General features: G+C 33.3%; 1 long non-coding RNA gene across 2 annotated transcripts; it reads right to left on the bottom strand.

Annotated features, from left to right (window-relative positions):
• Positions 1–845: 845 nt before the first annotated feature.
• On the bottom strand, positions 846–3,862 carry LOC127086839 (uncharacterized). Of its 2 annotated transcripts, none has more exons than XR_007789651.1 (2): positions 2,230–3,862; positions 846–2,139 (listed from the first exon to the last, which is right to left on the bottom strand). It is a non-coding gene; the product is annotated as an uncharacterized LOC127086839 (long non-coding RNA). The 2 variants fall into 2 exon arrangements; XR_007789650.1 differs by having other exon boundaries at positions 2,240–3,862.
• Between the last annotated feature and the right edge of the window lie 1,905 nt (positions 3,863–5,767).

The raw sequence follows: 5,767 nt of genomic DNA, 5'->3' as shown, positions 1-5,767 counted from the left end.
CTTTATCATAAAATATATTATTTGTAGTAATAGTGATTTGAGGGAATGAAATATAAGAAATTTCAGAGATTAAGACTATTTTCTTAAGAGATTTGAAAGATATGTGATGAGGATTTCGAGACAAAAATTTGTTTACAGTAAAGATTTGTAGCACAAGTTAGTCTAAAAGAGAAAGAGGAAACACAAAATATTGCAAAAAGAATGTGCAATGTGAATAAGAAGGCGCTATTCTAAAAGATTTGTAAGTGTGTCTGCAGTTGATGAAAACAATCCCATGAGTGTTCGTAAAGTCTTTTTTAAGACGGGTTTTCTTGAACTATCGCAGGATGACCATGTCACCCTTACATGTATTATGTTTTGAGACTATGGATCATTATAAATATTATTAAATAATCTCAACTCATTCGTTTATGACCATATGAGAAACATAATGGAAAATTAGTCATCCACTCAAGGTCGAAGAGATGGCTTAAGACTCGACACACTCCCTCTCTAAGTCACATAGTATATACCTATATTAACGAATCAAGGCTGAAAAGATGAAGAGATGGCTCTAAGACTCGACACCCCCCCTCTCTAGGTCACATAATATATACCTATGTCAAGGATTAAGTTAAGAGGATTGCATTCTCTCTATATATAATCTATATACAATCTTTTGTCTAGTTTATTATCACACAACAATAATACAAACGAAGACCCCGATTTACAACTTTTCAAAGTTTTTGGATGCCTTGTCTATGCATCCACTTTATCATCTCACAAATCCATATTTGATTCAAGAGCAAGAAAATATGGTTTCTTGGGTAACAATACAAGTAATAAAGGATATTTGCTCTTGGACCTTCGTACTAATGAAGTATTCATTTATAGAAATATAATATTTCACGAACACATAATTCCTTACTCACAAACCAACATCAGTCCTAACACAAATTGGGAAATATACATTTATCCCACAAAACCTTCACCCAATGATCAACATACATCTCCACCTACTACTCATATTAACGACAAATCATCATCATATAACAATCATTCACAACACCAACCTCCGCCTAACATTACCAATTCACATCAACATGATGATGATACTGGCCTGACCAACACCAACAATGATCAACACACCAAATTAAATTAAACCAACACAGAACTGACACACACAAACTATGACCATCACATCAGACCAAAAAGACCACATGCATACCTCAAAGACTATATATGTAATACATTCACTAATGCACCCAACCACTCATCTTCAGGTACACATTACCCTCTTTCAAATTTTATGTCTTATTCTCAGTTATTATCCATGCATTCTCATTTTGTCATATCTCTTAACTCCATAACTGAACCAAAATCATTTACTGAGACAAGCTATGCTAACTGAGATTGCAGCTCTTGAGAGAACAAGTACACGAAAAATTGTTGACCTACCACCTAACATTAAAAGATTCAAGTTTCAATAGGCTGGAGATGTATAGGCTGAAGATGGATATACAAAATCAAGTTTCATGCAGATGGTTCAGTTAAAAGATTCAAGGCCAAGTTAATAGCTAAAGGCTACAATCAAAATGAAGGATTCAATTACTTTGATACATATTCACCTGTAGCCAAGCTCACAACAATCATATTGGTCATAAACCTCACATCCAGGCACATACATAAATAATGCCTTTTTTACATGGTGAACTACAAGAGGATGTTTGCATGCTCATTCCTCTTGGAATCAAAATCAACAAACTAAATCAAGTATGTAAACTCGATAGAAATATGTATGGCCTCAAACAAAAAAAAGCAGAAAATGGTATGAAAAACGCACCTCCACCCTCATCCACAATGATTATGTTCTAGCTCATGTAGATCACTCACCTTTTACCAAACAAGACAAAAATACCTTCACTCTTCTCCTAGTCTCTGTAGATGACATAATCATTGCTGGAAACTCAGTTGAGGAATTTAACAAGATCAAATCAGTCTTTCAAAATTAGTTTCAAATAAAAAATCTAGGGCCAGTTCAAATACTTTCTTGGATTAGAAGTCGCTCATTCCAAGTCAGACATATCCTTGTGTCAACAAAAATACTGCATTGATCCTTTGTCTGATTCAGGTTTCACCGGATCCAAACCTGTCAGCATACTATATTTCAAATTATAGAAGACTGATTAGTCGTCTGCTTTATCTGACAACTACTCGACCAAATATTACCTTCATTACAAAACAACTTACCAAATATTACCTGCATTGACACACGACACTCTATTTCTGGCCCGTGTTTCTTCTCAGAGAAATCTTTGATTTCACGGTCTTCCTCAAAAGAAGAATATCGAGCATTAGTTACTGCTCCATATGAACTTCAATAGTTGGTATTTCTCCTTGCAGCGCCAACACTCTACTGCGACGGACCAAGTCTGTGAAAAACTTCAAAATAACCTTTTTCAAGCTCTTGTTGCTTCTTTCAAAAATTCAAGTTGTATATTTTTTCACTAAACCTCTACTTCCTCAACCTTTCCACATCCTATTATTGAAGATGGGCATGATCACAATCTATCCTCAACTTATCAACTTATGGAGGGCTATCATACAACAATAATGCAAGTTAGTTAAACACCCTTTATGGAAACTGGTTATTTATTATAAAGCCTTTTCCATATATAAAGTAGAAATGATCATATGAAACTCATTCATAACTGTACTTTCATTTTGTTTATGGAATGAAGAGTTTCACTTGTTTCATATTATTTATCTCATGCATATTGAAATACTATTGTACTAAAGAGCAAATTCAATACATAATTCATTCACAAAAAATAAGGTATAATACTAGACAGGAAAAGAAGAAGAACCTAAGTACAAGTACAAAAAAAAAACCATCGATTTTCTTCAAATCAATCATGGCCAATCGATGTTCTATTTATGCAAAATAGAAGAAATATTTTCAGCTTTGAAATTTCTCTTGCACCTCCTTGTTTCCTTGATTTCAAATTTTCAACCTTTATGCTATTTTGGTTCATAACAATACTCTCCCATTAATTTTTTCTTGGAACAAATTTTCCTGAATCCGCCTGTTTGAATGTTGAATGGAGAAGATGTTGTTTTCATAGACGTATCAAACTGTCGAGAGGACTTCTACTGCTGTCTTTTTCCTCAGTCAAAAAACAACATAGGTTGCTTTTGCATTGCACCCTTTGAATCAACTTGACGTTACCATTGGTTTCTAATTCTTGAACACTCGTAAGTTTTGTTTTGTTCTGATCAATGGCTTTAACCTTGTCCCCAACAATTCATATACATAACTTTCCGGAGAGAATCGTCGGTTTGTCTCATCCTCTCTTCCGCCTCAGTTACGTCCGATGCAAGGAAGCCGGACAACGGCCGGATCGCCAACAAAGAACCGGCGGAGAAGAGGCTAGTTCTGTTTCGGTGAATAGAACTGATAGCAGTTTTGCACTTGTGGCCTGGATCAGCGTGGCTTTGCGCCACCGCTACAGTTGCCGCCATCCAAACACGGTTCAAGTAACTCATCATTGCTTTTTATAGTTCTTTGAGTTTGTTCCTTTTTTACGCCTAAAACACAGTAAGAAATGTGTGAGTAGTAAAGAGGGAGGAACGAGGTATTTATAGAGGAAATGAGAACCAGTTATGTGAATTTTTAGTTAATAACTCAAAACTACACACAAATCCATTGTGTTTATTAGTAACTAATTAATAGAATCTTTTTAAAATGTTAAAATTATTTTCATTTGGTTTAGTGAGATGAGAAGAAACAGGTGGCGGTTTTATCCACTAAGTTCATTTTCATTTGATGACTCATCCAATTGTAATCCAACGACCCATTCATGTTCTAACATTTCAATTCTATCACTTTCTTTCTTTGTCTTTTATCTAACACTTTATCTTTCTTTAAACCCTTTAATAATTTGTTGGACCCTTCTTTTTGTGTAGGGGTGATTTTGTCATTTTCGTATTCTGCATTTTTGTTTTGTTTTGGCACATGTATGTACTTAGTCATTCATTGGTTACTCTATAGAATAGTGACACGTTATGGTTCATGGATGAGTCTAGTTCGTTCTGCTGTGCCTCGATTCATGGGCTAGGAGTGGAGTCACGTGCCTGAGGACACCTCCAAGTTCTACTCTGCCATGCATGCACTACATTCATTTTTTAATTTGTCATATTTTGGACAGCTCACCAGAAAAAAACAAAAACTAAGTTTATTTTATTCCAACAGCAATAATTTTAATTTTTTAGTTTGTAGTATAAAAATACAATTAAAATTTTACATTTAACTTTTTTTGAAATGATTATAATTTAATATTTTAATATTATGCATGACTCATTATTTTTTGAAATTATAATTTATTTAGTATAATAATCTAATATTTAAAACCTAAGCAGAGAAGTTATAGTATAAAAATCTAATATTTGAAACCCAGTAGAGATGTGATAGTTTCCACATATTTTATTGTAAAGATGTGTAAGTCTTCTAATAATCTTGAGTGTGTTCTAAAATAATACAAAAATATAAAAGTGATAGTGAATTTATTTAATTCAGAAATAACCAACATTTCTTGTGAAGTGTGGTAGTATGAAGTTTGTACGTTGAATTCAAAAATAGGTAACACGCCATGAAGTGCTGTAGAATGTGAAATAGTACGGTCTTTGAAAATGTTGTTATATGCAAAATAATATAATATTTGGTAAAAGTGCTTCAGTAGGTGAAACAATGCAACATTTAGTAAAAGTGGTGTTGTGGATGAAACATTGCAACATTTGTTACAATTGTTGTTGTAGGCGAAATAGTGGAACATTTGATAAAAATGATGTTCCAGGCGAAATAGTGCAATATTTGGTAAAAGTCTTGCTGAAAGTGTCTGTTTCATCAATGGTCGCAACCTTGTGAAACAACAATATTTTGACCTATAAATTGAGCATTTCATATTCAAAAAAATACAACACAAAAGCCTATCATCTTGACATAAAATTCCAGATTTCATCTTCCCTACATTCGAGTTTTCATCGATTTTGTGCAAACTTGAGTATAAGCTTAATTATCTTGGGTATTCCTGTGTTCCAACTCTATGACATTTGAGAGTGCTTGAAATACTTATAAGGAAAGTGATTTTGCTCACGACTCTAGCCTCAACCCATTTGGTTTAAATTAATTTTCTAAGAATCTTATAAGTAGTTCATATAATGGCAACTGAGACATATGTTTCAAGCATCACTTTGATGAACCAAGACAAGATTTGTTTTCTCCTAATTGTCATGAAGATCTTTTATTTGTGATTAATATTAACGATGGCTACTTTAATTATTTTTTATGGAAATTCTCTATGATGGTGAAAGATATCCCGATAAGGAGATTTACTTGGAGCAACCAGAAAGTTATGTACTTCTTGGTAATGAACAAAAGTGTTCAAACTTGTCAAATCCTTGTATGGATTAAAATAATCACCGAAATATTCGGACATCAAAAGTTTGTCTCTGTCATTGTAAGATTCACTGATTAAGAGGAAACACACAAGAGTTTGTCATCATCAAAAGGGGAAATTGTGAAGATTACATCGTATATCTAGTTTAATTTTGATGAAGACAAATATCATCAAAGAAGAAAGAGATCAAAAGTGTCATGCACATCAACGATGAAGTTGATCAAGAAGGTTGAATATAGAAATTCAAGTGAAGATTTGAGACAAGTGAGCATAACTAAGGTACTCATTACAATTCATACTATATTATTTTAAATTGCTCAGAATTTCATCTC

Source organism: Lathyrus oleraceus, chromosome 5 (assembly GCF_024323335.1).
Source record: "Lathyrus oleraceus cultivar Zhongwan6 chromosome 5, CAAS_Psat_ZW6_1.0, whole genome shotgun sequence".
NCBI classification, from domain to species: Eukaryota; Viridiplantae; Streptophyta; class Magnoliopsida; order Fabales; family Fabaceae; genus Lathyrus; species Lathyrus oleraceus.
Note: the sequence above shows the minus strand (reverse complement) of the source record. Positions and strands in the feature narration are given on the sequence as shown.